The 11,883-nt window shown below is 35.6% G+C and overlaps 3 non-coding genes across 3 annotated transcripts; 1 reads left to right on the top strand and 2 right to left on the bottom strand.

The window, feature by feature from the left end:
• Positions 1-5,972: 5,972 nt before the first annotated feature.
• TRNAF-GAA (transfer RNA phenylalanine (anticodon GAA)) lies at positions 5,973-6,045 on the bottom strand. Its single transcript has one exon. It is a non-coding gene; the product is annotated as a tRNA-Phe (tRNA).
• Positions 6,046-8,030: 1,985 nt separating this feature from the next.
• Positions 8,031-8,103, top strand: TRNAT-UGU (transfer RNA threonine (anticodon UGU)). Its single transcript has one exon. It is a non-coding gene; the product is annotated as a tRNA-Thr (tRNA).
• A 1,287-nt stretch (positions 8,104-9,390) lies between these two features.
• TRNAS-GGA (transfer RNA serine (anticodon GGA)) lies at positions 9,391-9,477 on the bottom strand. Its single transcript has one exon. It is a non-coding gene; the product is annotated as a tRNA-Ser (tRNA).
• Between the last annotated feature and the right edge of the window lie 2,406 nt (positions 9,478-11,883).

An 11,883-nucleotide genomic window follows, 5' to 3' on the forward strand; every position in this document is an offset into this window, starting at 1 on the left:
TTATGAAACTGCGCAAAGAGTTAAGCAAACTTCACAACGTTACAAAGAACTTCAGGATATTATAGCTATCCTTGGGTTGGACGAATTATCTGAAGAGGATCGTTTAACCGTAGCAAGAGCACGAAAAATTGAGCGTTTCTTATCACAACCCTTCTTCGTAGCAGAAGTTTTTACCGGTTCTACAGGAAAATATGTTGGTCTCGCAGAAACAATTAGGGGGTTTCAACTGATCCTTTCCGGAGAATTAGATGGTCTTCCCGAGCAGGCCTTTTATTTGGTAGGTAACATCGATGAAGCTACCGCGAAGGCTATGAACTTAGATGTGGAGAGCAAATTGAAGAAATGACCCTAAAGCTTTGTGTACTGACTCCTAATCGAATTATTTGGGATTCAGAAGTGACAGAAATTATTTTATCTACTAATAGTGGCCAAATTGGTGTATTACCAAATCACGCCCCTATTGCCACAGCAGTAGATATAGGTATTTTGAGAATATGCCTTAACGATCAACGGGTAACGATGGCTCTGATGGGTGGTTTCGCTAGAATAGGCAATAATGAGATCACCATTTTAGTAAATGATGGTGAGAGGGGTAGTGACATTGATCCGCAAGAAGCTCAGCGAACTCTTGAAATAGCGGAAGCTAACTTGAGTAAAGCTGAAGGCAAGAGACAGGTAATTGAGGCGAATCTAGCTCTCAGACGAGCTAGGACACGCGTAGAGGCTGTCAATGCTATTTCGTTTTCGTAATCGTCGATGCATCAGAATAATCAAAAGAAGCTCCGTTTATACACCTTATTTGGATTCCACCAATTGGATACAATCAAGTGTAATCTGATGCAAGGAAAAAAATACAAACATAAAGTATGAATAGTGGGAGGATAATAGGGAAAGGGTAAAAGATTAATTAAAAAATAGGAAAGGGTGGGTAGAAAAACTTATTAGAGACCATTGACTCCGGTATCTAATAAGTTATACCTACTATTGGATTTGAACCAATGACTCCTGCCGTATGAAAGCAATACTCTAACCGCTGAGTTAAGTAGGTCATTTATCATCACAAAGAAAAAAAAAAGGAAGACCCCTCGCATGGGCATTATAGATGGAATACTACTTCTAAGCAATACCAATCTTTGTCAGTAAAGGGGTCAGAGAGCTATCATATGGGACCATAGAATATCCATCTTGACAAGATATTATCTAGATGTTAAGATATCTATGACAAGGGCTATAGCTCAGTTAGGTAGAGCACCTCGTTTACACGCGCGCCAATGCTTTTTCAGGGGAGTTCATCATGCAATCAACAGAATTGATCTTATTGATAAATCGGTGTCTTACTCCATGGATTCGAGGGAACAAGAGAACAATAGCCTGACAAATCTTTGGTTCGGTCCGATTCAGGTACCAATTTAAAATAGAACCCATCATTGATTTGATAATTGATAAGGTGAATACCTAGTCTATTCAATGCTAGGCATAATGGGTATAAGGACCTCAAAATAACATAACCTCTTTTCGCCCTATGAGCTTTAAGGTGTATGAAGTATCATATTTGACTCTTTGAGCGGAGCGATAGAGACTCAACCTAACTTAGGTTGATCTAGGCCGGAGGCAGACCTACGTCAAGGCAATCCTTCTTTGAAAACACTTTGGTATTGCTCCTGGATCAGAATACAAAAAATGAATCAGAGCACGTGGAACCATCTCGTTATCTTCCTGTCAAGAAAAAGTATGGTGGACTAGCCGATTCTTATATCAGTTAACGAAAGAGCCCAATGCAAAAAAAATGCATGTTGGGTCTTTGAAACAGTTCGAATCATTTAGATAATACTCAGTTTGATCTGTTTTACCGAGAAGGTCTACGGTTCGAGTCCGTATAGCCCTATATATTTTGACATCCGTGTCATTTTGACATTTTTGTGTAGCTCTCATTTTCTCACATTAGTGCTTGTGGCTGGCCCGCGCGGTGGGTTGGCAAAGCAAGTAGTCTTCTGTTTCTGCACAATACTTATTTTTTTTTTATTCCAACCTAATCTAATTCAATTGTTCATCATTCCAATTCTACTGGTCCTTCCTTCCGATACAGACTTTATGCAAGCAAGAAGATTGGGGGCCTGTTTGAACTTGCACGGGCTGGGGATCCTTCTGACTCATCGCTTTGTTGTTCCACAATAACTCCAATGCAGTGCATTGTTTCAGAGATAAAAAATGGACGCTAACCTATAACCTAAACGTATCAACGTTTGCACCCTCTTCTATTTCTATGAGTCTATTTTTGGATTTGGTCTGTCGAATCGTTCAACAACGCCTGATTCCATTAGAAGTATCTTATGCGGATCATTTATGATTCAGCCGATTCTACGACTGTGGTACACTCCATTGTGTAGGTTTACTTCAAAGGAAACAAACCTTTTTATTGTCACGAAACCTAACCCCTTGGGTAGTCTTATCAGATGTTATTAACAAGTATTTCAAATCATTTCAAATCGCGATTTTGAGTCCTAGAAATTGGTCCGAAATGGAATGACTTCTTCAAGACTTCTATTCTAAGTCTAATTAAATAACTCGATTCTTTATTCTCTCTAGGGGGACCATCGGGGGTAGGGAGTACAAGTCAAAAGTCTATAATTTGGTATAGGAATCCATGAGTTGTTATATATCTATTTATATGGAAATATGGAAGTTTATATGGAAATATGGAAGGATTTCTCACAATTTAACAGATTGAATCAAATCAATTAAGTATAAATTTGGGACAAAGGGAGAGAATCTAATTGGCCGATGCATTCTATTTCCGTATCTGTATCGAATCAATAGACAGAATGACGATCCTCTAACCAGACCCTAATGAAAAGAATACATCAACACAAACCAAGTGGAATATACCATAAATCCTAAGATAGAAATCCCTAGGCATTCTACTACATCTGACTATTTGTGTTGTGATATTATAAAAGAAAAAAAAAAAAGAGAGAAAAATTTACCCAAGCCAGGCTTATTATTTATTAGAATTTTTATTCTATTATTATTCAAATTATATTAGAAATTTGATATAATATATATTTATATTATATTAAATATTAATTCAATTTCATATTTTGAATTTTCTGTTAATTTAAATATTAATTAATATATTAATATAACATTGTTATGTTATATATTTATATTTAATATTTTTTTTTTATGATTTTATGAATAGAAATAATATTCATATTATTTTCATATTATTTCAAATAGTCTTTAATTACTTTTTTATTTTAAGAAAATCCGAAACAAAACAAAGTGAGAGAGTTTTTTTGTATAAAAACATAATATGTCTACATCCTGAATGGAATCGAAGTAAATGTAAGTGGGATTCCGTTGGATGAATCTTGAAACGAGACATGATTCATAGCAAACAAATGAAACTACGTGGTTCCACCCTAATTGGTGTTTCGACTAAATAGTTATGAATAAATTGACAATTAAAATTCGAATTGACTAATTCGGTATATTCCACATTAATAGGAGTGCATCTATGTTTCTGCTTCACGAATATGATATTTTTTGGGCATTTCTGATAATATCAAGTGTTATTCCTATTTTGGCATTTTTTATTTCCGGAGTTTTAGCCCCGATTAGTGAAGGACCGGAGAAGCTCTCCAGTTATGAATCGGGTATAGAACCAATGGGGGATGCTTGGTTACAATTCCGAATCCGCTATTACATGTTTGCTCTAGTTTTTGTTGTTTTTGATGTTGAAACGGTCTTTCTTTATCCATGGGCAATGAGTTTCGATGTATTGGGTCTATCCGTATTTATAGAAGCTTTCATTTTCGTGCTTATCCTAATTGTTGGTTCAGTTTATGCATGGCGAAAAGGAGCATTGGAATGGTCTTAACCCCTGAATCCTCAGACAATAAAAAAGAAGGAAAAGGTTACATTGAGACAGTTATGAATTCTATTGAATTTCCGTTACTTGACCGAACAGCCCAAAATTCAGTTATTTCAACTACACCGAATGACCTCTCGAATTGGTCAAGACTCTCCAGTTTATGGCCACTTCTCTACGGTACCAGTTGTTGCTTCATTGAGTTTGCTTCATTAATAGGATCTCGATTCGACTTTGATCGTTATGGGCTGGTACCAAGATCAAGTCCTAGGCAGGCGGACCTAATTTTAACAGCCGGCACGGTAACAATGAAAATGGCTCCTTCTTTAGTGAGATTATATGAGCAAATGCCTGAACCGAAATATGTCATTGCTATGGGAGCTTGTACCATTACAGGGGGGATGTTTAGTACCGATTCTTATAGTACCGTTCGGGGAGTCGATAAGCTAATTCCTGTGGATGTCTATTTGCCGGGCTGCCCACCCAAACCAGAGGCAATTATGGATGCTATAACGAAACTTCGTAAGAAAGTCTCTCGAGAAATCTATGAAGATAGAATTGGGTCTCAACAGGAAAATCGATATTTTACTACCAATCACAAGTTTCATGTTGAGCGAAGTACTCATACTGGAAATTATGATCAAGGATTACTCTACCAGTCCCCATCTACTTCAGAGATACCTTCTGAAGCATTTTTCAAATACAAAAGTTCAGTGTCTTCCCACGAATTATTGAATTAGGAAAGGCAGGATGCTTTTGTGTTGTCCAGGATAACAAGCAGTGGGTCAATCTTCATAAATTTCATCGGCAATTTGAAATACTCATACAAATGTGGGAGAGATCAAGAAGATGCAGGGTCGTTTATCCGCTTGGCTAGTCAAGCATGAGCTAGTTCATAGATCTTTGGGCTTCGATTACCAAGGAATAGAGACTTTACAAATAAAACCCGAGGATTGGTACTCCATTGCTGTCATTTCATATGTATATGGTTACAATTATCTACGTTCCCAGTGTGCCTATGATGTAGCACCAGGCGGATTGTTAGCTAGCGTGTATCATCTTACGAGAATACAGTATGGTGTGGATCAACCCGAAGAGGTATGCATAAAAGTATTTGCCCCAAGGACGAATCCTAGAATCCCGTCTGTTTTCTGGATTTGGAAAAGCGCAGACTTTCAAGAGCGGGAATCCTATGATATGTTGGGAATCGCTTATGAGAATCATCCACGCCTGAAACGTATCTTGATGCCCGAAAGTTGGCTAGGCTGGCCTTTACGTAAGGATTATATTACCCCCAATTTCTATGAAATACAAGATGCTCATTGAATGATAAGATGAATGATAAGAAACTAATCTTCACTTATACGACTCCAGATATTCAAGGAATCTTTTTACGTTCTGTTCTAGATGAAACGGAGTAACTGGCCTTTCATTCGTACTATGGATGGGCTGCTAAAGAAGCTTCATTTAGATTCTCAAATTTTGAAGAGTCCCATTTCAGATGAGCAGAGCCTGTAGGATGAATCAAAAGAGTTCTGCACCATGAACTTTGTACCGCGCGCATCGCTTAGATGGGGCCACGGAAAGCTGCATAGAAGGGAGTGAATAAATGGGAAAGTGAAGAAATAGAATATGAAATAAAATCGTAAATTCTGAAATAAAAAAAGAAAAATTCAGAAATTAAATAAAATAAAAAAGGATCGGATTTTTTGGACTGTCTCTGAAATGAACCCTGCCTTTTCCTATCCTTCAACTCCTCCAGACTAGTCTTTTAGGGTTTTCGACCAACTAACTTCGACTTCGGATATGTATGAAGTATTAACATTCTTTTTGTGCGGGAAGAGATACAGTATGAACAAACAAACAAAAAAGAGGAGGGAACGGAATCCAATTATTTTCTTTACTCATATCTTTACCCATCTACTCGTTTTTTACCCATCTACAAGACGGAGGCGTCTATCTATACATCTAGATGTAGATGGATAAATATGTATTATGCTCTGGACTATTAACGCATATAATATTAAATAATATTAATATGGGTTCTGACTCTATTGATTTATTTGTATGAGTATCTTATCTATTCGATACATTAACCACGTGCCAGGAACCAGATTTGAACTGGTGACACGAGGATTTTCAGTCCTCTGCTCTACCAGCTGAGCTATCCCGACCATTCTCGATGCATGATCCTACTAAAAGAAAAAGAAAGCTTGGGCCTATGTCAATGAAAGGGACTCAAAAAGCATTAACTTACCTAAATAAAGTCGGTAATTTGTTGGATCTTCAAAAAGGAGACTTTGTAAATGTAAGTGTAAGAGTAATGATATGAACTGTGAAAGGTTCCGTAATGGAGATTCTTTGCCCATCCATATATGGATGGGCATTTGTACGTATATCATATCTATCACAGTGAGAAGAGAGAAAGATTTCTGGCCGGATCCATTTGTGAAAGAGTAGAGTAAGTGAAAAACATATCTAATTTTGAACCACTGATAAAAAAAAAAGAGGATAAATGCTTAGGGAGTCAAATAGGCCTTTTATTGGGGATAGAGGGACTTGAACCCTCACGATTTCTAAAGTCGACGGATTTTCCTCTTACTATAAATTTCATTGTTGTCAGTATTGACATGTAGAATGGGACTCTATCTTTATTCTCGTCTCACTCGATTAATCAATCCTTAAAAAGATCTATCAGACATCCTTAAAAAGATCTATCAGACTCTGGTGTGATAGTCGATTTGATCACTGACTATTCGATTCTTCCTTCTGCTTCTGAAATTATTATTCTGAAATTTTTAGAAAAAAAAAATATGGATTCGGGTCGTGATTAATCTTTGATATTTCAGTACGTATACGTACATATCTAGGGTCATCCCACTCTGGAGTTTCGATAGAAGGATTCTTCTACCAATGTAGTAAAGTCAACCCCATTCGTTAGAACAGCTTCCGTTGAGTCTCTGCACCTATCCTTTTTTTTTTCTGAAAACAGGATTTGGCTCAGGATTGCCCATTTTTAATTCCAGGGTTTCTCTGAATTTGGAAGTTACCACTTAGTAGGTTTCCATACCAAGGCTCAATCCAATCAAGTCCGTAGCGTCTACCAATTTCGCCATATCCCCCTCCCTCTTCCTTATGAGAAAGAAATCACATTGTGACCCCCCCTTCTTTTCTTTCATTTATCTTGGAGCCGTTGAATTCATTAGATACAGGCCCTTATTCCTATATCAAAGAGGTGTGTCCCTATTATATTTCTTGACCAGCTTCTTTCATCCCTATCGGAGTGGCGGGCCCATATTTGATATGATCCAATCAGAAATGATTCTATCATTGATGTATCCGCAATTCAATATGGATGGATATATCCCACGTCACATATATATATATGTCTTTACACCCCTTATTTTTTTAGCGCTATTTGGAATACTGGAACGGTCGATATTCATTCTTTTTTTATCGTCTTATCCCCTCCCTTTCCGAATGAAACCAGAGGAATGTCTCATTATGCTCTGGACTGCAGCCTTATCTTTATCTTATCCTTTCCTTTATCTTATCCTTTCCTTAGGAAGGATCTCCTATACTATAGGAATTCCTATAGTGTAAATAAATAGAATTTCTAAATTTCTATAACTATATATAGAATATATAACTAAGCTAATTTTTATTTTTTAGTTTATTTTATTAAGATTAAGTAATTAATATTACTAATATTACATAATCATAATATAATCTAATTAATATTAATAATATAATATATTAATATTATATTATTATTTATTATTACATAACAACATTAATATTAATAATTACATTATTAATATTAATGTTGTCATAATTAATATTATATTCTATTTAATATTAATATTGTATTATTAATATAATATTGATATTGTATTTATATAATTGTATTTGTATTTATATAATTGTATTTATATATATATATATTATATATAATAATAATAATTAATAATAATTATAATAATAATAAAAACAAACTACTCTTTATTTATTTATTATAATTATATTAATTATTAATAATAGATATTAATAATAGATAAATAAATAGATAAATAAAATAAAAAAATAAATAAATAGCTAATTACTAATAGCTAAGTCCCAGTAGTTTCCCGAAATCCTATGCACTATTTCTGTTATGTGAGCCCGCTTAGCTCAGGGGTTAGAGCATCGCATTTGTAATGCGATGGTCATCGGTTCGATTCCGATAGCCGGCTTTTCCATTTATTCGATTTTTTCCATGATTGATATTGATATTGATAATGTCTCCTTGAGATCAAGAGAAATTGAAAAGACTTTTCAATTTTCTCCAAATGTCGGGTCAACATAGTATGTTACGGGAACTCCCAACTATGAATAAAAAAGAATAAAAAATGGATTGAAGCTGTTAGATCTCTACAGAACAAGAAAGGGATACTTAACTTCCTATATATAACTATATAAAATAATCTGGTTATTGAGACAATTCATCTCATTCTTCTTTATAGTATTTCAGCGAGTTTAGCTTCGTTTATCGTTTAGTTCAGTCTTAATTTTTTTATTCTGTGAAATCCAATTTCAATAAAATAAGGAGTCTTTATGTCTCGTTACCGAGGGCCTCGTTTCAAAAAAATACGCCGTCTGGGGGCTTTACCGGGACTCACTAGTAAAAGACCTAGATCCGGAAGTGATCTTAGAAACCAACCGCGTTCCGGGAAAAGATCTCAATATCGTATTCGTCTAGAAGAAAAACAAAAATTGCGTTTTCATTATGGTCTGACAGAGCGGCAATTGCTTAGATATGTTCGTATCGCTGGGAAAGCCAAAGGGTCAACAGGTCAAGTTTTACTACAACTACTTGAAATGCGTTTGGATAACATCCTTTTTCGATTGGGTATGGCTTCGACCATTCCTGGAGCTAGACAACTAGTTAACCATAGACATATTTTAGTTAATGGTCGTATAGTAGATATCCCAAGTTATCGGTGTAAACCCCGAGATATTATTACTACGAGAGATGAACAAAGATCCAGAGCTCTGATTCAAAATTATGTGGATTCATCTCCCCGCGAGGAATTGCCAAAACATTTGACTCTTGACTCATTCCAATATAAAGGAATAGTAAATCAAATAATAGATAGTAAATGGATCGGCTTAAAAATCAATGAATTACTAGTCGTGGAATATTATTCCCGTCAGACTTAAACTTAATTAAAATAAAATAATTAAGCTTTGGACAATACAATTTTGTCTACCCTGTTTCACCAAACAAAGTAAATAGAACTAAGTTAAGGGATTTAATCCGGATTTTCCCCCATTTTCGTATCCTTTTCGTATCCCAAGTGGATCCGCGGTCAGATTCTCATTCCTTGTCCACCCTTTCCGATCCGATATTTTATCTACCACAGTAATTGGCAATAGAGAATCACTAGAAAGCAAAGGCCCTACTCTTGGAATAATGGTATCCATTGTTATTTGATACATTGTGGTTGGTAACGTTGGTAAATTAGGTGTAGGTCAAGGTACGGAAAGAGAGGGATTCGAACCCTCGGTAAGCAAAAGCCTACATAGCAGTTCCAGTGCTACGCCTTGAACCACTCGGCCACCTTTCCCACAGAATCTTAGGATTATTGCCCGGAAACCCGGTGAATAGCGAGTCATTCATATTATTTTATTGAATTTTTTATTGCAATACAATAAAGGTACGACCGATCTATTATAAATCGAAAACTTTTCGTCAAACAAAGATCTTCCTTCGAGGCTCGAGGGATAAAAACACATTTTTTTTTATTTAATATTAACTTAATATTAAAAAAACTATCTATTCATCTTTGTCAAGACGACGACCCTCTCCATCTTATTCGGATATTTATACCGTATACCGGATTAAACAACCAATGAATTGGGACGAATCCACAAACTCTATACTATACTATAGTATTTTATACTATGGTTATATTTAGAGGTCCATAGGAATTAAAAAATTCCTTTCTAGTTTCAGATTTATCAACAACAACTCTTCTCATGAGCTATCCCATGGATCTATTATTCCCATGGATCTATTATAAATAAATTCATGGGTCGCCCTATGATTTTAATATTTCCATTGTATTGTTTTGTTTGTGGATACGCGCTATTCGCCCAAAATGGATGGGTTGGTTATTCTATTTTCATCATGGAATGCTTATTTGATTCTTTTGACTCTTTGGGTAATAATAAAAAAAAAAAAAACTCCTCGAGTTAGATCAGAATTTGTAGGAAAATTTCTTGGATTCCTTAACTTCGATAAAATAAAGAGTAAGAGTTCTGTTCATTGGTATACCACATTGGACTGAAATCCAATCTGATTCCAATATTTCCTATCTATCCCTGTCTTAAAAGGGGCAATTTTGAGGGTCTTTTTTTTTTTACAATTACTCTGTTTTTATGTGATTTCGTACTGTACAATTCCTTTGTTTATGGGAGCATTTTCCCTCGAGGGAGAGGATAATGAGAAGAATTATGGAATGGGTTGTAAACTATGCCTAGATCTCGGATAAGTGGAAATTTTCTTGATAAGACCTCCTCAATTGTAGCCAATATCTTATTACGAATAATTCCGATAACTTCAGGAGAAAAAGAGGCATTTACCTATTACAGAGATGGTGTGATTTGATTCGTTTTTTTTTTATTTATTTATTAATATTAAAATTTATATATATTCTAATTATATAATATAATTCTATTTATTTATATTTACTTATTATATTATATTATTATATATTGGATTTGACCTCTTTCAGTCTTATGCAGAAGGGGACATGGTTCAGGACACAAAAAAAAAATTCTTTAAATAAACTTCCGCTTGGTGAAGGTGAAGTTTGGGGTAGTAGAGATCGAACAATTCCTTCTGTCGTGTATCCCCGATTGATGCAACCTCAGATGCTTCAATTATCGATTTTAGCATTGAGCGAAAGGTTACACCTATAGGTTCTGTATTGCAGGTTAATCCTACTCCACCAGTACCAATAGGCGGCGCATAGGGGAAGAAGCACTACACCTAGGAATCAACAACACGAAAACTTTGTTATATATTATACCCCTTTTCCTTATTGGGATCGGGACTAACAAGAATGGTTGGGACAACAAACATCCATCTCGTTTGTGCTTTGGATACCCGTATAACCATCGAAGATCGTTGAAGTGACTAATTCCTGCAAATCAAATAGAGGGCGTTGAGGACAAAGAAATTGTTGGAGTGAGCATTTCTATCTAGCATCAACACGTTTGGTGTTAAGAAAAAGACCTCCTACAGGAAGGCTGGCTAGAGATTTCTTGTAAAAACACTAGCCCCCATCAGTTCATAATGAAAATATTTCAATCTTTTTTGATTCCGATTCCATGGGTTATTCCCTTTATTACTATGCACAGAAGAGAAGGGAGGAGCCGTATGAGATGAAAGTCTCACGTACGGTTCTGAAACGGAGATTCTTTGAATAGAATGAACGACCGTAACGGATGTCAGCTCAATCCGAAGGAAATTATGCGGAAGCTTTACAAAATTATTATGAAGCTACGCGACTAGAAATTGATCCCTACGATCGAAGTTATATACTCTATAACATAGGCCTTATCCACACAAGCAACGGGGAACATACGAAGGCTTTGGAATATTATTTCCGGGCGCTAGAGCGAAACCCATTCTTACCACAAGCTTTTAATAATATGGCCGTGATCTGTCATTACGTGCGACTATCTCCACTATAGAAAGAAGGAAAGAAAGATCAAATACGCTAGTCAATACTAGAAAAAAAAAATAGGCTTTCTACATATGCATCGTCCAAAGCAACGATTTTTATCAGCTGTAGCAAAGAAAGACTTCATAGAGGCCAAAATATGAAGAAATAGGTATGGCCTATATACTAGATTCCATGGATAAAGGATCTAATTTAATTGATAGGGTAAGCGCCGTAAAGATCAATTAGAGAGGTTTTGGGGCCGATACAATAAGAACTGCTTACAGAACATATCATATCTTA

This window comes from Aristolochia californica, unplaced genomic scaffold (assembly GCF_029961685.1).
Source record: "Aristolochia californica isolate CCGP_79_NKW_82.1479 unplaced genomic scaffold, dmAriCali1.0.hap1 SCAF_286, whole genome shotgun sequence".
In the NCBI taxonomy this organism is placed as follows: domain Eukaryota; kingdom Viridiplantae; phylum Streptophyta; class Magnoliopsida; order Piperales; family Aristolochiaceae; genus Aristolochia; species Aristolochia californica.